Here is a 24,717-nt window from a genome sequence, read left to right on the forward strand (position 1 = left end):
CAGGTAGTGAGAAGGCAATATAACATCTCCTCATTGCCTGTCAAATGCCCTCTGAAAAGCACTGTGACTGGAAGGGGAAAGCCTGAGATTGGGACAGTGTTGATTTCTGCAGAGCCTGACCTGGAGTGAAGCATGTAAGCACTGACACAGAAAGAATTTGGCCAGGTAGCAGAGTGGCGAGAGAGTGGCAGGACATCTCCTGGGCAACACTCCCCTGCCAGAACTGGGCCTTCCCATAGTATGGATCTGCTCCTCAGGCTCTTTCCTTTCAATTCTTGCAAGCTCTCCACATGGACATCTGTCAGTGTGCCTCTCTGAGCCCGAGTTTCCTCAGTGTGGAAGCTAACAGGTTCAGAGAGGCATGCTGACAGTGGAGGCATTGAGAGATGGATAGGGCCAGCCAAAGGGCCAGATGTGGCCCTGAGGCTGCAATTTGTCCAGGTCTAATACTTTCCTGATCTTTGCCTTATCTCTGCCTGCAACATTCCTCTTGTACTGTTCCTTTTATCTGTTTCCAAAATCCCCCTAAACTGTATTTCACCTTCATCACCCTCTCTGTGTTGTGCCTACCTGGTGTCCTGCCAAACACAATTCATTTAAGATCTCTTGCCAGTTAACTGAGACATGATTGAAGCTTCTAGAAAGAGCAAGATACTTTGTTTTATAAAGAGAGCCATAGATGAGACAGAAATAGAAACCTAATAATCTTGTCCCTATATAATGCAAATAATTAACTCTAAAATGTAAGTGGCAAAAGAAATTTGCCTGCTAAAAAGAAAGTATATACTTACCTCTCCCGTTGCCCAAACCACTAAACACATCTGTACTGAAAAATGGTCACCTAATATCTCCTCAGAAGCCAACACTTCCAGGAATGTTATTCTCCAAGTTACTTGCTGCACTTAGTGGTTTCTCTACTGTTGACCCCCACATCACTAAAGGACACTATTAGCTCACCTCATTTCTTGTACAAAAAATAGGAAGTGTAGGAATTGAGGAAAAATCTACTCAATTGGGTTACATATATAAAATCTGACAACATTTTTACTTTTCATTCAAAACATTAAAAACTGGCTAGAATTAGGCTTTAAAGATATTGTACACCTATTATCGGGGGACGAGACTGCGCATGGCTCTGATTGGGAGATCGCTGTGAGATCCCCCGACACCCGGCTCCTCCAGCGTTACCTCGGGCTAAAGTTTCCTGAAGAATTGAGAGACTTCTGTGAGAGACTAGATTTGCAATATGTAGACATTCTGGGGTGGGGTGGGGAGGAGGAAGAGATGTGGAACATAGAGAGTGAGAGGTGGCAGGTGGTCCGGGGGGGAGCTTGAACGGTGTAATTGGAAGGGGGGAGAAGGAGGAGAGGGGGGTGTTGAAGTGGAGTGTTTTTTTTTTCTCTCCATTCCATTTCCTGTGATGCCCTTCCCTCTGTTGCCTTTCCCTGTGTTGTCCTTCCTTTCTCCTCCCTCTCTCTCCTCTCTCTTCTCTTTTTTTTTTTTTTGGCTAGCCTGGAGGAGTGTAAGTGGGTGGGGGCGTGCATGCTCAGAGCTTCATCCTAAAGTGGAATCAAGAATGGGACTAGGACCACAAATGATTGATAGGCAAACTGTTCGCCTAAAAGGGGAGAGGGGAGGGGGAGAGGAGGGAGGAGATGAGGGACAGGAAGGTGGGTGGGACGAGGGAACGGGGAGGGGATAGGTAGTTTAAGACTTTGAGATATAGTGGGAAAAACATCAGTCTGGATAAATCCTAGAGATCAAAGGGGAAGATGGGGAGGAAAGAGGTAGAGAGAAGAGATGGGGAAGATAGAGGTGTGGAGAGGAGAAGAATGGAAGAGATTCACTTTGTGACTTATAATGTTAAAGGGTTAAATAGCCTTGGGAAGAGATATGGGATTTTTAAAGAAATTCAACATAGATTTTCTTCAGTGTTTTTTTTACAGGAGACACATTTGGTGCAAGAATCAAATGTGAAATTAAATTCCAGATATTATCCAATGTGGTTTTATGCAGATTCCCCAATTAAACATGCCAAGGGAGTGGCAATAGGTTTTGCAAAAAATATAAGGTTTAAGCTGGAAGACAGATGGGTAGATCCAGAAGGGAGATTTCTGTTTCTGAAAGGAAAACTACAGGAAATAGATTGTACATTAGCAAATATTTATTGCCTGAATAAGAAACTGGAGGTATTCCTACTCTGAGGAAGTTAATGGATTTCAAAAAATGCAATTTAATTGTGGGAGGTGATTTCAATCTTTGCATGGATTCTCAGATGGATATGACCCCCCGTGTGCAGAGAGATGGTACTAGGTCTCTGAAATCCTTAAAAAAAATGATATACCATTGTCAATTTGTAGATATATGGAGAATTAAGCTCATGAAGGACAGAGACTATACATTTTATTCTCATGCACATGAGATGTATTTAAGATTGGATTATATATTGCAGGACCATCGACTTATCGGGTCTCTGGTCAAAGTAAAAATAGAAGTGATGTCAATATCGGACCATGCCCCTATCACAATGCATTTATTTTGGGGAAATTAGCAGATTGGGGGGGAAACTATGTAGGTTAAATGAGACACTTCTCCAGGATTCCGAGGTGGATCCAAAAATTCAAAAAGAAATAGAGCAATTTTTTGAGGAAAATGATTCTGGGGAAGTGTCCGAAGCAACAGTGTGGGAGGCTCATAAGGCCTATATTAGAGGAATCCTGATAGCGATTGGAGCAAAAAAGAAGAGGGAAAGAAGAAAAAAAATAAATACGCTTCTTAGTAAACTCTGTGAGTTAGGGCAGATACATAAATATAAAGTAACAAAAGAGATTATGCAGAGGGTAATAAATAAAAGAGAAGAATTAAATAAATTTCTGGAAGAAGATAAGAGAAGAGTGTTCAATAGAATGATAAGTGAGAGATACAGATGAGGAGATAGGCCAGGAAAGTATTTAATGAGGGCTCAGAGAAAAAAAAATCTAGGAAATATATAGAGAAAATAAGAGACCATAAAGGAGAATTAATGTATTCAACTAAAGATATGGCTAAAGTGTTTAAAGAATATTATAATAAGCTATATAATATTATCCCCCATAGCTCCATAAGTAAAGATGAAGTAGGAAAAATAGAAAAAAGACAGACATACTTAAAAAAGGCAGGATTATCTAAATTAAGTGAGGAGCAATTAAAATCCCTAGAATCAGCAATAACGCAGGAAGAAATACACTTAGCATTAAAGAGCACTATAGCTGGGAAAAGTCCAGGACCTGATGGATACACAGTGAGATATTATAAAAAATATAAAGAATTATTAGTACCTAAACTGAGGATATATATGAATGCATTGGGAGAAGAGATGGAAATGAGGAGGGAATCCCTACAAGCCCATGTAGTTCTCATACACAAGGAAGGTAAAGATTATACTCACTGTTCAAGTTACAAACCGATTTCCTTATTAAACACAGATACCAATCTTTATGCAAACGTTCTGGCAAACAGGTTGTCCCAGATTTAAAAAGATTTTATAACTCGGTAATAATGGTGAGAATTTTTGACCGGACATATAATGCAGAGGGGAAAAGCTGGGTTAAAATAGAAAATATACTAAGTAACACTAAATTAAGGGGAATTGTATGTGTTCTGTCCTCCTTATGTGTGAAGGTACATAGCTTGACAGACAGCTAAACCTTTCTCGGCAATGAGTTGACAAAGAAGCAACGTCCAACTTTGTCTTTATTGCAAAGATATAAGAGGTGAAACTGAGGAACAGAAAATAAGGCGCTTAGTAACACTGTCTGCCATGTGACAAAGCATATTATACATTACAGTAAGGCAATGCACATATAAACACATGTAAGACATGTAGGTTACATAAAACACAGATGCATAAGATATAGACATGTGTGTAGACGTACCGATGATGCTATTGTGAGCCTGAATGTGAGGGTTGGTTCCTACCAGCAGCGTGGTTACCACAGGAATGGAGTCTGTGATGAGGAAATGGCTGCTATGAGCAGGGCTGATGATGTAATCAGAGTTCATAGGCTACAAGCTATGGAAGCTGAAATGGGTCAAACGTCTACTGTGAAAAGATGCAGTGTATACAAACAGCCACTAGATGGAGCAGTTACACAATGAACAGAGAATTACAAACTGATAAGGCATACTAATAATGCCTAATTAACAAAGAACAAATTGCTAAAGGCATGACACTCCCCGTCTGGTATCTAAAGGATACCACATTAAATCACCCCTGGAGAGAGCAACAAAACCAGTTCAGTAACGGGTCTGAGAAAGAGTTTGGGCTCCTGTTGTCTGCAGACCTTGACCTCCACTTTTCTGACTTTCCCATCTTCACTTGGGAACACCTTGGTTATCAGTCCCAAAGGCCAGTCATTTCTTCTTGACTGAGAGTCTTTGACAAGAACATTACCAACCTCCATGTTGGGTTTGCTGGTTTGCCATTTTCAGTGACACATTTGAAAATAAGACAACTCACAAGTCTTTTCGCTCCCACTACCCAAAATCCAGCTGTACGTAAAGCTCCTTCAGTGAACAAACGTCCCTGATGTTTAGTCTTCTCATGGTAGTGTTGCACAAGTAAAGATGCAATGTGATTGCTTGGAAGTATTATGGGATTACATTCTTTACTCTCGAACTTTGCATTTGAAATACGTCCCCCAACTCTCAACAGTCCATTAGCATCTATGAAGGGGTCAAGCCTCTTGAGGGAACTGCCTTTAGGAACACTCTTTTGATTTTGGATGAGTTCAAATTCTTGAGTATAAACCTCTTGTTGGATACAACGGATGATAACGTCTCTGGCCTGTGTGAGCTCATCCACTGTATGGGCCTTGTGACAGTAATGCCAACCTTTGTAGTGATCTGATCCTGTAGGTGTGGCTCTAAAGGATCTGGCTATGTGGATCAAGCCGGCTATAGCTCTGTTCAGTGATTTCCACGTAGAAAACTTGTTGAATCGTTTGGATCCAAGCTCTTTGTGAGAAACTCTTGTGGTGAGTACAGAAATATGAGGACGAATCTCTGCATCAGCATTTGGTTCTAATAGCTGAAATGAGTATTTCTCCAGGGTGTCAAGTACAGGTTTGTAGAGGAATGGTGGCCCTGTGAACCACGTAGTATCTTTAAGGTGAGCTGCTGGAACAGCTCTTGTAGCATGGTCTGCTGGGTTGAGGTCAGTTGGTACATAGCACCACTGGGTAGGCTGTGTTGACCTCCTAATTCTTTGAACTCTGTTATGAACATAGACATAGAATCTCCTAGTCTCATTGTAAATGTAGCCCAATACTACTTTGCTGTCTGTATGAAACATTGTACTGACAAGTTTTATATCTATTTCTGACACAATGAGATCTGCCAGCTCTACTGCCAGAACAGCGGCACAAAGTTCCAGTCTTGGTATGGTAATCTCAGGGCTTGGTGCCAGTTTTGCCTTGCCCATTACAAAGCCAATTTGGACTTGACCATTAATGTTTATAGTTTTAAGGTAAGCGACTGCAGCGATTGCTTTTACCGAAGCATCACAAAATATGCACAGCTGCCTAGACTGAACTTCTGCAGGGGAGAAGTGGGCATATGGCCTATAGATATGTAAGTTAGATAATGCCTGTAGAGAGTTTCTCCATGCTATCCATAGTGCTTCTTTCTCTGAGGGAAGTGGCGAATCCCAATCACACGTATCTGTGGTTAACTCTCTGAGCAGAGTCTTACCTTGGATGATCACAGGAGCTGCAAATCCAAGTGGATCATATAGACTGTTAATGGTAGATAACACTCCACGTCGTGTGAAAGGCTTTTGCTCTTGGTCGACCTGAAAGGTAAAGGTGTCAGATTTGAGGTCCCAGCTGAGCCCTAGGCTGCGCTGCATGGGTATCGGGTCTGTCGCTAAGTCTAGATCTTTCAAATCACTGGCATGATCTTGAGTAGAGAAGGCTTCCATAACAACTTTGCTGTTTGAAGCTATCTTATGAAGTCTGAGGTTTGAACAGGAAAGCATACTCTGGGTCCTTTTGAGTAGACTGATTGCAGCCTCTGGTGAGGGAAGCGACTTTAAGCCATCATCTACATAGAAGTCTCTTTCAACAAACTTCTTAACGTCTTTCCCATAGTCTTTTTCACCTTCTTGAGCAGAGAGTCTGAGTCCATAAATAGCGACAGCTGGAGATGGGCTGTTGCCAAAAACATGCACCTTCATGCGATATTCTATGATGTCTTGAGTAGGGTCATTGTCCTTGAACCAAAGAAATCTCAAGAAGTTCCTGTGCTCTTCTTTTACTAGGAAACAATAGAACATTTGTTGTATGTCGGCAACTATAGCGATGGGTTCTTTACGGAATCTGATGAGGACACCAAGAAGTGTGTTATTGAGGTCTGGTCCTGTCAAAAGGACATCATTGAGAGAGACTCCCTCATACTGTGAACTGGAGTCAAATACCACTCGGATTCGTCCTGGCTTCTTAGGGTGGTAAACGCCGAAGATTGGTAGATACCAGCATTCTTCTTTTTCTTTTAGGGGTGGAGCTACTTCTGCATGATTGTTCTCAAACATCTTTTTCAAAAATAAGAAGAAATGTTCCATCATCTCTGGTCTTTTCTGAAAGTTGCGTCTAAGTGAACAGAAGCGTTTTAAGGCTTGATACCTGTTGTTAGGAAGATGACGTCTCTGTGTTTTGAAAGGTAGTGGTGCGACCCAGGTGTTTGTTTTATCCTTGAAGAATCCTTGTTCCATTATGCCCAAGAAGGCCTCATCTTCAATAGAGGGAGCTATCTTGTGGTCTTCCTTTGTCCTCTGGAACACCGTGCACCCCAAGTGATCTTGGTCTTCACTGCAAGAGTGGTTCTCGGTTTCTGTAAAGTCAGGATATAGCACACTTGCAGGCTTCTCTCTTAGAAGGAATCTGTTAGGACAAGGCTGAAAGAGGGATGGACGTCCATTCTCCAAGGTATTTGTGTAAAGAGAATTCACTGTGGTTGGCTTGTGAACATTTCCTAGGCAAACATCACCTATGATGACCCACCCCAGGTCAAGCTTCTGAGCATATGGAGAACTATGAGGACCATTTATTTGTTTTCTTACCTTGTGGACTCTTATGATATCTCTCCCAAGGAGAAGTACTATTTGGGCCTTTGGATCGAGTGCAGGTATGAGATGCGCTATGGTCTTTAAATGTTCATGATGTAATGCTGCCTCAGGTGTAGGAATCTCTTCTCTATTGTTTGGGATCTGATTGCATTCAATCAAGGTAGGTAGTTGCAGGGATGCTTCACTATTTATGGATTCGACTTGGAAACCAGTAGCTCTTCTGCCTTTTTCTTCACTCACACCAGCGCAAGTTTTAAGTGAATATGAAGAGCAGTGTCCTTTAATACTGAAGATATCAAAGAAGGCTGAGTTTGCAAGAGATCTATTGCTTTGGTCATCAAGGATGGCATACAACCTTACCGCTTTCTCTTTATGACCGATGGGATAAACTGTAACAAGACAAATCTTGGAGCAAGATTTGTTACTAAGACCTTCTCCACAGACTTGGGTGCACTGGGGTGTCACTTCAGGAGGTACTGTGTCTCCCTCCTCCCCGCCGTGCTCTACAGCCTGGTCGGGGGGTGTGAGAGTCCATGGGGCTGGCCCAGGGTGTAAAGCTGTATTGTGCGCTTCACTGTTGCATTCCGAGCATTTGATGTTCGCTGTGCAGTCCTTTGCAAGATGAGAGGTTGAGGCACAACACCTGTAGCAAATGTGGTTTTCCTTGAGGAAAGTTCTGCGATCCCTGAGAAGTTTTCCTCTAAATCCTCTGCATTTCAACAATGAGTGTGGTTTCTTATGTAGAGGACATTCCCTGCATGGGTCCTTTGTGGAGATCGTCTCATACTCTGTAGTACTGTAGGTTTTGTTTGAGGAGTCTTTAAGAGACACACTGGTTTTGTGTACTCCAACCGGTGTACCTTTCATGTTACGAAGTGAGATAGGTTTACCTGATTTGGGGTAAGCGGTGTCAAACATCGAGAAGTTAAAGCTGGGATCATTCCTAGTTTTTGCTTGTTGGTGCACGAAGTCCATAAAGAAAGAGAATGGAGGGAATGAGACATCGTACTGTTGCTTGTACCTGGAGCCTTGAGCAATCCACTTCTCTTGCAGGTTGTACGGTAATTTTTGTACTATGGGGTTTACACCACGTGCAGTATCTAAGAATGCCAGACCTTGTAAGTCTCCTTCAGTTTTGGCAACTTGTAGCTCTGTTAACAGATCACTCAGTTCTCTTAGCTTCTGGGAATCTTTGTTTTGGATCTTAGGGAAATCCTCAATTCTTTTGAAAAGTGCGTTCTCTATCACTTCTGGTGAGCCGTAACACTCTTCAAGTCTCTCCCATATCATGTTTAACAATCTGATTGGGTAGTTAATATTAATGTCTCTAATCCGCCTTGCATGCTCTGTCGACTCATTTCCTAGCCACTTGACAAGAAGATCTACTTCTTCACATGCAGATAGATCCAGATCTCTGATATTATTCCTGAATGATGATCGCCATGACCTATAGCTTTCAGGTCTGTCATTAAACTTGGAGAGTCCCTTGGTTATTAACTCACGTCGGGCAAAGAATTTTAGAAAATCTGACATACCTGTATCTCTGTTTGACAGATTGTTGCTGTAATAGGCACCATCTACTTGTTCTTCCTTAAAGGGTTTGACCATACTGCGATCATTTGTGGGTTTGAATGCAGGTTGCATTGAGGGTTGATGTCCTATGGAACCGTCGACTTGTTCCATGCAGGGTCTTTGGTTAACTGAGGTCGCTTGTTGTATGACTGGAGTCTGTTGGAGCTCCTTAGCAGGGGTTGATGTCGCTCTTGGACCTGGATTTAGGCCGTCTTCTGACTTAGCATGTTGCAGTACGTAATCTGAAGTGCGTTGCGAGTTATTGTGAAGACAGGGTTTGGGCCTACTTATGTAGCTGAGTCTATCGCTTGTGAAGTTTGCTGCTTCCTCTAAAGCCTCTGCTTCTGCTACAGCAGCTGCAGCTTCTTTTTCCACATTTAGCTTTTCTAGAGCTGCTTCCGTGCATGCTTTCTCTATTTTTAATTGTCTTTCTTGTTCGGCAAATGTCGCGCGGGTTTTGGCGGCCTCGGCCTTCGCGCGGGCAATGGCGACGGTGGAGCTGCTCAAAGATCTCCCTGAGCCTCTGGAGTTAACTGAGATGCGAGACCTTGTCTCGAACTGTCCGGATTCCCTTGCTGACATGATGATGCTGTGAACGGGTTAGCACACTTGCAACCGCTGCGGGTGGCGATGCTGCGTAGTTCCTCCTATCCAGCTTGTAAGAAGCCGTCGTTTCACTGCAGTCAGGACTTCAGGAGTCGCAGTCCTTGTATCCAGCTTGTAAGAAGCCGTCGTTTCACTGCAGTCAGGACTTCAGGAGTCGCAGTCCTCGTATCAGCTTGTAAGAAGCCGTCGTTTCACTGCAGTCAGGACTTCAGGAGTCGCAGTCCTCGTATCCAGCTTGTAAGAAGCCGTCGTTTCACTGCAGTCAGGACTTCAGGAGTCGCAGTCCTCGTATCCAGCTTGTAAGAAGCCGTCGTTTCACTGTTCTGTCCTCCTTATGTGTGAAGGTACATAGCTTGACAGACAGCTAAACCTTTCTCGGCAATGAGTTGACAAAGAAGCAACGTCCAACTTTGTCTTTATTGCAAAGATATAAGAGGTGAAACTGAGGAACAGAAAATAAGGCGCTTAGTAACACTGTCTGCCATGTGACAAAGCATATTATACATTACAGTAAGGCAACGCACATATAAACACATGTAAGACATGTAGGTTACATAAAACACAGATGCATAAGATATAGACATGTGTGTAGACGTACCGATGATGCTATTGTGAGCCTGAATGTGAGGGTTGGTTCCTACCAGCAGCGTGGTTACCACAGGAATGGAGTCTGTGATGAGGAAATGGCTGATATGAGCAGGGCTGATGATGTAATCAGAGTTCATAGGCTACAAGCTATGGAAGCTGAAATGGGTCAAACGTCTACTGTGAAAAGATGCAGTGTATACAAACAGCCACTAGATGGAGCAGTTACACAATGAACAGAGAATTACAAACTGATAAGGCATACTAATAATGCCTAATTAACAAAGAACAAATTGCTAAAGGCATGACAGTATGGTTACCCCCACAATACAGAGGATTAGCAAACAGTACGAGTTTGTTCACATTTAATGTTTTAAGAGTCTGGGATGTTTTACACAAACAGATGGGATGGGAATTTAATTCATTGTTAATGCCCTTAAAGTCCACAGAGTGTTTCCCCCCCGGGTAAAGAAGATATCACAGGGAAGTGGATTAAGAAGGAAGATTAAATTAGGGATATAATGGCGGGGGAGGAAATAGGGTCACTTAAGGAATTGGGAAAAAAAGAAGTTTTTACGAGAATGGATGAGTGACGTTATTTTCAATTGAAACACTCTATAGGAAAGCTTCCAAAGCCTTTAAGAATAAGAGAGGATTGGAACCCTGTTAAGCACTTGTTAGGTACACGGGGAGATGGGAAACACGGAACCTCTAAAATATATAAGATTTTCACTGAAATAAACGCAGATATAAGTCCTCCATATATAGAAAAATGGGAAAGAGAAATAGGAGTAACAATAGATGCGGAAAAACGGAGGAAATTGTATAGAATAATTCACGGAAATATAAATATGCAGGAGGTAGAAATGAAGTGTTTGGTAAGATGGTATATCACACCGAGTGTGGAACACAGATTGAGTGGAGATAATTCACCTTTATGTTGGCGTGGATGTGGAGGCAGAGGCACAATGTATCACATATGGTGGGAGTGTTCTAAAATACAAGAGTATTGGGGGAAAATAGTAAGCTTGATTCAGAAAATTACAGAAGTGGATATTCTAGTAAACCCAGAGATTTGCCTTTTTCATAGTACTAAGCAGTTAAAAAATACAAAGAATCTGGTTTATTGTACTATTTGAATGCAGCAAAGGGACTGATACCCAAGTATTGGAGGAGACAGGAGGTTCCAAAGATAAAATATTGGGTGGACAAAGTGGATCAAATATGTAAATTGGAGGAACTTTATCATTTGAATGAAGATGGAGAGTCACCATACAAGATGGAACAAATGGGAGGAATTCAAAAAATCAAGGCTAGCCTTAAAACTTATGGGGGATTAACATAGAATAATATGGAAACATGTTTTGTTCTTCTTTTATAAGGATTACAATCTCCAGAAATGAACAGGAAAATACAGAGTACAAGGGGTTAGGGGTTGGATGGGGGGTGGGGGGGGTGGGGATGGGTGGTATGTAGGTAGGGGAGGGGACGGGGGGGGAAGGGATGAAACGATAAATGTTTTGATAATATGCTAAGGTTTTAATGAGTATGTTTGTATAACTTGTTTATCTGAAAAAATAATAAATATTTAAAAAAAAAAAAAAAAAATGAAGATATTGTACACTTTAAAATGTTTTGATGTTTTAACTAGGTATCAGGGTCCATGCACACTAATGTTTTTTGTTGCTCAAAAAACGCTGTATAAAAAATGCTGCTAATAGGTTTTTTCTAGTAATGTTTTAGTAGGGTTCACAAGCCTTTACGACTATTTTGGAGCATTATCTATTTATTTGCGTTTTTACAGTAAATGGAGAGGAAAAAAGCTAGAAAAAATGATTTTAGGAGCGTTTTAGTAGTGTTTAGCAGCATTTAGAAGCGTTTAGCGTTTTAGGAGCATTCACAACCCTGTAGGAGCGTTTAGGGTCATTGTCTATGTATTTGCGTTTTTACAGTAAATGAAGAATAAAAAAGAAAAAAAAGCTAGAAAAAATGATGTTAGGAGCATTTTAGTAGTGTTTAGCAGCATTTAGGAGCGTTTAGCATTTTAGGAGTGTTTAGCTTTTTAGGCGCATTCACAATCCTGTAGGAGCGTTTAGGAGTGTTGTCTATTTATTTGCGTTTTTACAGTAAATGGAGAAGAAGAAAGAAAAAAAGCTAGAAAAATGATGTTAGGAGTGGTTTAGTAGCATTTAGGAGTGTTTAGCATTTATTTGCTGGAAAAACGGTCCAAAAAACTTTACAAAAAATATTTTTTTCTGCTCCTAGATGCTGAAGCTCAAAAAATGCTAATAGCTAATGTGTTTCCTGTGTCATTTGTGTACCTTATAATGATGGGCTTACATGTTGTGGCTACAGTTTGTATTGTCATGGCAATTTGATTCCCCTATATCCATATATTTCTGCAGGTAGTCTATGCCTTTGCACCAAGGGGATAAACCATCTCCCTGTTTTGGATCACACAGAGCACAATGCATGCCTTGTCACATCTTGTTTGTGTTGCATCACAAATGTGGGAGTGCTAATATGGTGAAACACATCATCTCCTATCTGAATGACCTCTCTGTATGTCTGTGAATGTTCTGACTGCTGCATCTTTATCAGATCTAACTACTCTGCAGCTCTCACCTGCACTAAACTGAGAGACCCAGGGACTGTGAGATATGTAGCGTCTTCACAGGAAGTGTCAGGTCTCAGACTACAGACAGAGGTCATGCATTAACCTGTGCAACACCATGCTGTATACCTTATGTTTCTTCTATAATAATAATAATGTTTCAACACAAACAAAAACTGCTGACACAGGAGTGAGAAAATACTTCCACATACAAAAAGAGTTCTTTACAATACATAAGAATGTGGAATAGGCTTCCCCAGCATCTGTTTCAATCAACTCAGTAAGCACTAAATACACAAAATATTATTTGCTAATAACATTTTAAAGAAATAATACTGTAGAATGTTGATCTGATTTTCCTTGGGGGACCATGAAGGTTTTTTTTTATGACATCCTCTGGAGTAATTGTGGGTTTAGGGTTTGGAAGATGCATGGTGTTTTTATTTTATTTATATTTTTGTGTTGCTTGAATTGAATAGGTTTGTATTTTTAACCTGACTAGTGATGAAACTTTGTAACTACAACTGAACTTCAAGACCAACACAACAGACAATTTCAAGGCAACCTTCAACTGTGGTAAATGGCACCTAAGGTCTAATTTACCAAACTGTGAAATGAGCTAAAGTAATCTTGTGTTTAAAGGCCAAATCATAGGCAAGGTAAGCTGTTCAGTAGCTATACTGGATACAAACTAGTAAAACTGTGCTCATTCTAGAATTGGCAAGGTAGGGGATTTTAGAAATAATGTTGAAGAACTATTTTAGTCAGTAAGAAGTGTTGAGGGTATTACAATGGGCAGTTTGCCAAGGAAAGGAGTGCAGAGGTTATGACATGCAGCGGTATGTGCAGGAGAGGAGTGAGGAGGGCATGATAATAGGCTATATGTGCAAGAGAGGAATTAGGAGGGTAGGATGACTTGTGCAGGAAAGGAATGCAAAGGGTATCATGGTATGTGCAGGAAAGAAATGAAGAGAGCATGAGAGTGCAGGAAAGAAGTCTGGGGGGGGGGGGGGATGGGGGGGGGGAAGAGGGCAGGTACTATGTGCAGGAGAGGAGAGAGAAAGGTATGGATTGAGGAAGGTATGAAGGTAAGCACTATGTGCAGTAGAGGAGTGCAGAGGCTATGACAATGGTCAGCACTAGATAGGATGGGAAGCGGATGGCTCTTCGCTCTTCATGTCTGAGAGAAGCCTGGGGAACATTAAAGTAGATCTGAACCCTAACTATATATCATTTAGTTTGCCAAAGCACTATGTAAAGTCATGTGAGAGTCACATGCTCCTCCATACCAGGAAGTGAGTGGTAAGTTCTTTGCTCCTAGTAGGAAAACAGAGGGGCAGAAGAGTAAAGAAAGAGTAATATATGCTGCTGTGGGTCCCAGCAAAACACAGGTTTATTTTAAGTGGAATTTCAGCAAAACAACAGTATACACAGCTGAAATGTCTGTATTTTTTATGCCGCAACATGTTCTGCCTTAATTTACTAAATTATGCAGTGTGTTAAAATAAGATAAAGTGAGGTGAAGTGGAGTGAAATTGTCTCAGATTTACCAAAAAGGGATGAAAAGACCTTAAAGTTGATGGATTAAAAGAGTATTGGCCGTTCATTGTAGAAAATGAATGCCTACTTATCTTAGTGAATAAAGCTAAGTTATATACATGCACTTCAATCATCCAATCATATGCAAACTAAAGTTCATTTTTTAAATTTTCCTTGAATGTCATTGGGTAATCGAAGTCAACACTACTCCTTTAGTCCACTTCAGGTATTGAGAAGAAACTCTATTACGGTATTTCAAGTTTGTCTACATATGATGGGATGTTTGAACACAGACTGACTTACCATCACCTCATGTCACTCTTCAGTATGTTTTTTTGTTGGGTAATGTCCTTAAGATCATTCATAGCACCAAATGTCTCAATAATAAGCTAGAATTACAAATGGTAACCTAGCACAATGAAGCCTGCTTAGAACAGAAGGTATTCACATGTCTTTTTCTATCTCATATCTCACAAATAAGAGGATTATTTCTCATTTCAGGACAGTGGGCAGAACCATGCAAATCATTCTATTTTATCCCACCAGCCAGATGCCTATTCAGGACTTCTGGTGTATATTGTAGATTTTTCCCAATATTAGAGAGTCTTTTTTTTCAAACTGCATATAGCAGTTTCTTGCTTTTTGGCCATCATTATTGCAGTGTATGGAAATCATAGCTTCTATGAACCGGGGACTCAGCAAGACAGTACATCTAGATTTTGGTAAGAAGGGATTAAAGAAATCAAGTAGCCCTCCAAATGAAGCAGTTTGTAGCACAGTAAAGGTACAGGTGCATCTCAATAAATTAGAATATCATCAAAAAGTTAATTTATTTCAGTAATTCAAATCAAAAAGTGAAACTCATAAATTATTTAGATTCATTACGCACAGAGTGATATATTTCAAGCATTTCTTTCTTTTAATTTTGATGATTATGGCTTACAGCAATTGAAAACCCAAAATTCAGTATCTCATGAAATTAGAATATTGTGAAAAAGTTCAATATTGTAGACTCACGGTGTCACACTCTAATCAGCTAATTAACTGAAAACACCTATAAAGGTTTCCTTAGCCTTTAAATGGTCTCTCAGTCTGGTTCAGTAGGTTACACAATCCTGGGGAAGACTGCTGACTTGACAGTTGTCCAGAAGACAGTCATTGACAAGCTCCACAAAGAGAATAAGTCACAAAAGGTCATTGCTAAAGACACTGGCTATTCACAGAGTGCTGTATCCAAGCATATAAATGGAAAGTTGGGTGGAAGAAAAACGTGTGGTAGAAAAGGTGCACATGCAACAGGGATAACCACAGCCTTGAGAGGATTGTGAAGCAAAGACCATCCAATAATTTGGGGGAAACTCACAAGGATTGGACTACTACTGGTGACAGTGCTTTAAGAGCCACCACACACAGACGCACCCAGGACATGAGCTACAGCTGTCACATCCCTTGTGTCAAACCACTCCTGAACCAGAGACAATGTCTGAAGCTTCTTACCTGGGCTGAGGAGAAAAAGGACTGGACTGTATGTCAGTGGCCCAAAGTAAATTTTGCATTTCATTTTGAAATCAAGATCCCAGAGTCTGGAGGAAGAGCAGAGAGGAACAGAATCCAAGTTGCATGAGGTCCAGTGACAAATGTTTCCACAGTCAGTGATAATTTGGGGAGCTATGTCATCTGTTGGTGTTGGTCCACTGTGTTTTATCAAGTACAAAGTCAGCACAGCCTTCTACCAGGAAATTCTAGAGCACTTCATGCTTCCCTCTGCTGACCAGCTTTATGGAAATGCTGATTTCATTTTCCTTCAGAACTTTGCAACTGCCCATACTGCCAAAAGTACCAATACTTGGTTTAATGATCATGGTATCTGTCAGGATCCAGGTGTTCTGCGGCATCGCGTCGGGCGGCGCATGCGCAGAACACCAACTCTCTCTACCCGGCGGGCGGTAGGACCTGGCCGCGCATGGCAGCGGCGGGGTTCGCGCATGCGCACTCGGGATCACGGATGCGCGCCTGGCACCAATGACAGCGGGAGGCGGGCTATTTAAACGTAGGAACAGGTATGTTAGTTGCCGTTTGGTCTTGTATCCTGTGTCCTGTATCCTGTTCCTGTGTTGCTGTATACTCCGTTGCCGACCTCTGCTTGTTCCTGATCCTGCTCTCTCCTGTTTGACCCCTGGCTTGCCTGACTACTCTTCTGTCTGATCCCTGGTACTGTATTTGCCCGCATCCTGCTGAACCTGGCTTGTGACCTGACCATTCTTAGCTCGCTCCTCTGTACCTCGCTGCCCGCATAATACCGACCCGGCCTGTCTGACCACGCATACCGTATCCATCCATCCATCCATCCATCCGGTTTGGATCAGACCTGTGTATCTGTCTGCCTCTTCCAAAGTAGATTCCGTTCCTGCACTCCCCTGTCAGTATTCTCTACCACCGCAGGACGCACTCGGGGGTCGCGACCTGGTTTCAGTCTGCACCAAGTCCATCCCCACCATCAGGGGCCCTGGTGAACAGCAGGCTGGGACTTAGACCCCGCGCCCTGGGAGCGTCCGTGCGGTGGGCTGCTAGAGACTCTGCCAGGCGGCTTAACAGTATCACTGTGCTTGATCAGCCAACAAATTTGCCTGACCTAAACCCCATAGAGAATCTGTGGGGTATTGTCAAGAGGAAGATGAAAGACACCAGACCCAACAATGCACACAAACTGAAGGCCACTATCAAAGCAACCTGGGCTTCCATAACACTGCAACAGTGCCACAAGCTGATCGCCTCCATGCCACGCCACATTGATGCAGTAATTCATGCAAAAGGAGCCCCGACCAAGTATTGCGTGCATACTATACTGTACATGGACATACTTTCAGTAAACCAACATTTCTATATTAAAAATCCTTTTTTGTTTATAGCTCTTACGTAATATTCTAAGTTTTTAAGATACTGAATTTTGGGTTTTCACTAGCTATAAGCCCCAATCTTTAAAATTAAAAGAAAGAAATGCTTGAAATATATCACTCTGTGTGTAATTAATCTATATAATATATGAGTTTCATTATTTGAACTGCATAACTGAAATAAATTACATTTTTTATGGTATTCTAACTTATTGGGATGCTCCTGTATGTGTCTCATTCCATCACATACCCCAGAAATAAGATTTTTCCTTATGTCAGGACATTGGCTAGAGTCTAGCAAATCACTGCTTTTTGTTCTGTCGGCCTGATGCACATCTAGAAAATTAGGAAATCTGGTGTATAGTGTTTATATATATATATATATATATATATATATATATATATATATATATATACATATATCAGTATGTCAAAACTTTAGCTCTGAGAAAATAATCAGTATACAATTAATGAAAACAGGGAGCATCTGGAAATAAGGAGATTCCCTACTACTTTTCATAATTCATCTGATAATCCGAGTGCTAATTTGAAGACGAAATAAAAAGCAATAATGTGAAAAAATATACATTTATTAATAATAAAAATCTGTGCAACAGTATAATGAAATATAATAGGTGATGATAAATGAAAAACAATTAAAAATAACAGTACAATGATCTAATCCAAAATAATGGTTAGAAATTCAAATCAGCAATTACTTTCAAATATTAACCACTTCCAGTCCGGACACTTTTACCCCCTTCCTGACCAGGGCAATTTTCAGCTTTCAGCGCTATCACACTTTGAATGACAATTGCACGGTCATGCAACACTGTACCCATATGGATTTTTTACCATTTTTTTGAGACAGGTAAAACTTTATTTTGGGTGTATTTATTCACCGCTGTGATTTTTATTTTTTTGCTATGTAAATGAAAAAGTCCAAAAATTTTGAAAAAAAGTGTTTTTCTTACAACATTTTGCAAATAAATAATATTTCATCATAAATCTTGGCCAAAATTTATTCCGTTATCTTTTTAGTAAAAAACAAATAAAGCCAAATTAGTTTATAACCAAAAATTATAATTTCAATTTTTTTTTATATATATATATATTTTTTTATATTATTATTTATTTTATTATTTATTTATTTTTACATACTGTCACCCTAGCAGTACAGTGTCACCATGGTGACACTGTACTACTTTTGGGGGGTGATGAAGATTTTTTTTTTTTTTTTTACACTGATTGCTTTTACACCCATATGGATGTAAAAACAATAATTTCTCTTTCTCTGTCTGCATTCTTGCAGCCATTGAGAACTACTGAGTGAGCTGTGATTGGTCACAGCTTGTCACATGGTACAAGGCTGTTGTGAATAGCCTTGTACCATGTGACCTCTGTGATCATTCACAGATTTCACACGTAGTAAGCAATGATGTCACAAGTGACATCTTGCTTACTACTTTGCATGTGATCACTGATTGGCCAATCAGTGATCACATAATCGGGACCTCCTACAGAGGTGTCAGGGCTCCCAGGTGTGACCAGAGGTGTGTGACTGATGCAGGGAAACGCAGACTTCAGATATGTGATAAACAATATAATTTATTAACACTAACCATACAAACATAAACGCAGTGCAATACTAAAACATAATACAGTGCAAACAAATCAAACCAACCACCCACAGATAACAGTACATACAAGCAAGCGTCGTCAGGCAGGCCGGGTCAATATCAATAGGGCAGGTAGGTACAGGGGAAGCAAGCGGAGATGGGTCGGGGTCACAGGCCAGGTTCAGCAGGTAGCTAGCAGCATAGTACAGAGGGTCAGGCAGAGGGATGGTCAGGGTCACAAGCCAGGGATCAGAACAGGTAGCAAGCAGCGTGGTACAGAGGGTCAGGCAGAGGGATGGTCAGGAGCGAGCCGGGATCAGAGCAGGAGAAGTCAGCAGCGGTTCAGATCAGGCAGGGTCAGCAAAGGAACAGAAACAGGACGCAGGACAGATACAGGGCCCAGGACAAACACAACACCAAGGCAGAGTCTGCAAGTCTGGCCATCCCTTAAATACACCAGTATCATCAGTTCCAGGTGTTAGCTGGCTGAAAGGTTGAGTCTCTGATTGCTGGGAGCACCCGCTGGCCAGCCCTGGTACTGCAGATCAAAAGGCAGGTGAGTCCCACCATTGCTGGCCAGTCCATTCCTGACAGTACCCCCCCCTCAAGGAGCGGCCTCAGGACGCTCCAAACAGTCATAGCTGGGCAAAATGTTCCACCGCCCGGGTCTGGTAACTGGCGGGATATCAAAGACTGGCACACCGGGCAGGATTCCGGGCAGCGGCACACCGGGCTGGACTCCGGGCAGAGGCACATCGGGCTGGACTCCGGGCAGAGGCACATCGGGCTGGACTCCGGGCAGAGGCACATCAGGCTGGACTCCGGGCAGAGGCACATCGGGCTGGACTCCGGGCAGAGGCACATCGGGCAGGACTCCGGGCAGAGGCACATCGGGCAGGACTCCGGGCAGAGGCACATCGGATTACCAGGCGAAGCAGCAGGCAGCGGGCCACCAGGCGGAGCAGCAGGCACTGGGCCCCCGGGCGGAGCGGCAGGCACCGGGCCCCCCGGGCGGAGCGGCAGGCACCGGGCCCCCCGGGCGGAGCGGCAGGCACCGGGCCCCCGGGCGGGGCGACAGGCATTGGGTCCCCGAGCAGGGCGACCGGCATCGGTCCCCCAGGCGGGGCGACAGGCATCGGGCCCCCAGGCGGGGCGACGGGCATCGGGCCCCCAGGCGGGGCGGCGGGCGCGGGACCTCCAGGCGGGGCGACAGGCATCGGGCCCCCAGGCGGGGCGGCGGGCGCCGGACCCCCAGGCGGGGCGACAGGCATCGGGCCCCCAGGCGGAGCAGCGGGCGCCGGACCCCCAGATGGAGCGACAGGTCTCGGGCCCTCAGGCGGAGCGGCGGGCGCCGGACCCCCAGGTGGAGCGACAGGTCTCGGGCCCTCAGGCGGAGCGGCGGGCGCCGGACCCCCAGGTGGAGCGACAGGCCTCGGGCCCTCAGGCGGAGCGACAGGTCTCAGGCCCCCAGGCGGGGCGGCGGGCGCCGGACCCCCAGGCGGAGCGGCGGGCGCCGGACCCCCAGGCGGAGCGACAGGTCTCGGGCCCCCAGGCAGAGCGGCGGGCACCGAGTCACCAGGCACGACAGTGGGCACCGGGTCATCAGGTACCGGATTGTCTGGCTCGACAGCAGGCATCGGGTCACCAGGTATGACAGCGGGCACTGGGTCACCAGGCATCAGGTCATTTGGCTCGACAGCGGGCACCGCGTCATCTGGCAAGGCAGTGGGCTCCGAGTCAACTGGTATGACCGTGGGCACTGGGTCAGACATTGGATCGTCTGACTGGACAGCGGGCATCGGGTCACCAGGCATCAAGTCATTTGGCTCGACAGTGAGCACCGCGTCATCTGGCAAGGCAGTGGGCTCCAAGTCAACTGGCATGACCGCGGGCACTGGGGCAGACATTGAATCGTCTGGCCGGACAGCGGGCATCGGGTCACCAGGCATCAGGTCATTTGGCTCGACAGCGGGCACCGCGTCATCTGGCAAGGCAGTGGGCTCCGAGTCAACAGGCACGACAGTGGGCACCGGGTCATCAGGTACCGGATTGTCTGGCTCGACAGCGGGTACCGGGTCACCAGGCATTGGATCGTCTGGCTCGACAGCGGGCATCGGGTCACCAGGTATGACAGCAGGCCCTGGGTCACCAGGCATCAGGTCATTTGGCTCCCCAGCGGGCACCGCGTCATCTGGCAAGGCAGTGGGCACCGAGTCACCAGGTATGACAGCGGGCTCTGAGTCAATTGGCACGATAGCGGGCACCGGATCAGGTACCGGATCATCTGGATCAACAGCGGGCATCGAGTCAACTGGCCTAATAGGATCGTCAGGCTGGATCAGTTCATCATGCTGGGTAGAGGCATCAGGCTGAATGCCGGCGTCCGGCTGAGTAGAGGCTTCAGGCTGAGTAGAGGCTTCAGGCCGAGTAGAGGCTTCAGGCCGAGTAGAGGCTCCAGGCCGAGTAGAGGCTCCAGGCCGAGTAGAGGCTTCAGGCTGAGTAGAGGCTTCAGGCCGAGTAGAGGCTTCAGGCAGAAGAGAGGCATCAGGCTGCGTACAGGCATCAGGCTGAGTACAGGCATCAGGCTGAGTAGAGGCTTCAGGCCGAGTAGAGGCTTCAGGCTGAAGAGAGGCATCAGGCTGCGTACAGGCATCAGGCTGAGTACAGGCATCAGGCTGAGTAGAGGCTTCAGGCTGAGTAGAGGCTTCAGGCTGAGTAGAGGCTTCAGGCTGAACCACGGAAGGCAGGTTCACCGGTTTGGATACTGGCAGGATGGTATTGGTTGGAAAGAATTTTCACTTTTTTCTGGTTTTAACTACTGGAGCACTGCAAGTAAACGCAGGTCTGCAAACGAATGGAGCAGCTGGAGACAGAGAAGAACTGGAGGATGGAACAGGAGAGGGAGCAGTTGCTACAGAGGGCTTTTTTATAGGGTTAAAGGCAGGATAGGTGCAGCGAGTGGGAAGAGGGTACTGACATGCGGTAGATAGCCAAGTATACAGGGCTGTAACTGGGGGAGTTGTTGGGAATACAGGAATAGAGCTTTGAGGAAATAGATTAGAAGCAGGACTGGGTCTTTGTAAGCTGACTGAGGCTGGGTGCAACAAGTCTGTCCATGTCTGCAGTATGGGTTGAACAAAGCTGAGCTTACACAAAGCCTGTCTGACCAAAGACTGCACTGCGTTTATACAATCTCTTAGTACCTGTGGTGAACATGTGGAATAACGCTCCAGAAAGTAACCCACATCATCCTCTAATAACCACACCAGGGACTCTACCTGGTCTGCACTAAATGGTGGCAAAAATTCATCCCTGCATTCGGGGGAACCAGATGAAACCAACTCAACACAAACCTTAATCAATGGCTGCACCATAGAGAATTCTGTGCCCTGATCTACTAGAACATGAGCGAGCCGTATACATTCTAGCAGTTCATCCCGGGGATACTCCTTCAGAGTCTGATAAGCATATTTTCTGTCATCAAGCACTAGCAGAGATAAATACTCAACCTCATCCAGATCCATCCTTCCCAGCAACAAGCCAAGATGGCTTCCCTGTGCAGCCACTTCTGGTCAGGATTGGCCTTGGTGTAATGTCAGGGCTCCCAGGTGTGACCAGAGGTGTGTGACTGACGCAGGGAAACGCAGACTTCAGATATGTGATAAACAATATAATTTATTAACACTAACCATACAAACATAAACGCAGTGCAATACTAAAACATAATACAGTGCAAACAAACCAAACCAACCACCCACAGATAACAGTACATACAAGCAAGCGTCGTCAGGCAGGCCGGGTCAATATCAATAGGGCAGGTAGGTACAGGGGAAGCAAGCGGAGATGGGTCGGGGTCACAGGCCAGGTTCAGCAGGTAGCTAGCAGCGTAGTACAGAGGGTCAGGCAGAGGGATGGTCAGGGTCACAAGCCAGGGATCAGAACAGGTAGCAAGCAGCGTGGTACAGAGGGTCAGGCAGAGGGATGGTCAGGAGCGAGCCGGGATCAGAGCAGGAGAAGTCAGCAGCGGTTCAGATCAGGCAGGGTCAGCAAAGGAACAGAAACAGGACGCAGGACAGATACAGGGCCCAGGACAAACACAACACCAAGGCAGAGTCTGCAAGTCTGGCCATCCCTTAAATACACCAGTATCATCAGTTCCAGGTGTTAGCTGGCTGAAAGGTTGAGTCTCTGATTGCTGGGAGCACCCGCTGGCCAGCCCTGGTACTGCAGATCAAAAGGCAGGTGAGTCCCACCATTGCTGGCCAGTCCATTCCTGACAAGAGGTCCCGTCTGACGATCAGTGTTTCACTGTGTCCGGAGGACGCAGCGGGCACCGGATCGCGGTGCTGTGCGCTTCCGGGGAGCGCGCACAAGCAGGGTGCGGGGAGGCCGTTTATAAACGGCCACCCGACCCTGCAGTGCCACCATCTGGCCGTTTGTATACAACGGCCAGTCGGTAGGTGGTTAATGAATTAGAACCAACTGTCTAGAAATGCAGTGTAAGAAACTATCAGTAACTCAGCAACATGTGACAACAGCTATGCAAATTGACCATGTGATCTCTCTACAACCAGATATTCAAAGCTCAACGTGTACCTTGGTATGAATTGATTTGGAATACCATATACAGGCCAATCCAATCAGCTTAGAATCTATCTGAGGTCAAGATGAAATGTTCCACTAAGTTGTCTACTTTGTCATATACTGTATATATATATATATATATATATATATATATATATCCAGCTAAATTATTGACTAGAAGCTAAAATTGGCTTCAGGGACATTTGAAATATAATTTACCTCAGAGAATTGAAATGAAAATAATTTATATTGCAGTTAAAAATAATTCACATCAACTCCTGTGCTAACCATAACTGTTGTCAGACTAAACAATTTAGCTGGAGATATAAGGTTAGTACAAGTCAACTGAAGAAAATGAAAGTTATAATTACCAATATGGACTCTATGGTATCAAATATGTCAGCTTTCAGTCAGCTCACTTCAGGGTGTGTCTGTGTCCGTCTGTTGTTACTTGTCTCCTGTCTTGTCTTGTGATGTGTTGTTCTTTTTCGGTGATGTACTCCCCTGTCTCTGTCCATCTCCTACTTTTATTTCTCATAAAACGTAGGGGGGCAAATCTTATCTCACCTAAATGTGACATCAGATTAGATGTCATTTTCTTTACTAATTGATTTCAATTACCTGAAGAATAAGTTTGGGTTTCTTTGGCATGCCTTCTGTATCATGTCAAAAGTTGACCTCTAACCTTGGCTAGTAAGAATATCATCAATATTAGAGATAACTGCTTTTCTGACAGGGCTGGTTTCAGACAGACTAGTACCCATTTCACTGCAAATAATGTATTACCTAACTGATTCTGGAGAAAAAAAATCTACCTATATATCGTAGAAAAAGTTGAGGTCATTTTACTGAGACTTATTGTCTCACATCTTCTGTAACATACCAACGATGTAATATAATGAACTCTATAATGAAACTAATTATTTATAATGTTAAATACATAATATCCACAATATGCCAATATGTAATAATTGTTAAAACCAATTTTATGTATAAAAAAAATATATATGTACGGTATATGGAAATTAAATATAGTAATATAAAACCTGAAATACTTAAGTAAGCAAGTATTCACTTCATGCAATACTAATACTAATACAATTAACAATTGACATTTTTGATTAAAGTAATCTGGTCAAATAATAATAACACCATATACAATCTAAAGTTTAATGTGAACTCTTTTCCAGACGTTCATGGAGAAAAAAATATCATTGTGAGCAATTCGTTTGTCCTTTGTTCAATCTAGACATGTTTAGTCTTTATCTTGTAGCTGTCTGATACCACCATACCTCTTCCCAAATTTATAACATGGGAACATTAGCTGTAATGACTTTGGAATGTTTGCTCTTAAGGTTTGTGTTTAGACATCATGAAAATAAAATATACAGAACAAAATGGCTTCCAGCATGCCTATGTAGAGATGATAAGTTCAGGCCTTCCTGTTTCATTCTATGAGCCCAGAATATTCAACATGTACAGTATATTACTGTGCAAACATTGTAGGCAGGTGAAAAAAATGCTGTAAATTAAGACTTTTAAAAACAGGAGTATTAATAGTTTATTTTTATCAGTTAACAAAATGGAAAGTAAATGAACAGA

Source organism: Staurois parvus, unplaced genomic scaffold, assembly GCF_062004578.1.
Source record: "Staurois parvus isolate SC_StPar_1 unplaced genomic scaffold, SC_StPar_1.0 ptg000061l, whole genome shotgun sequence".
In the NCBI taxonomy this organism is placed as follows: Eukaryota; Metazoa; Chordata; class Amphibia; order Anura; family Ranidae; genus Staurois; species Staurois parvus.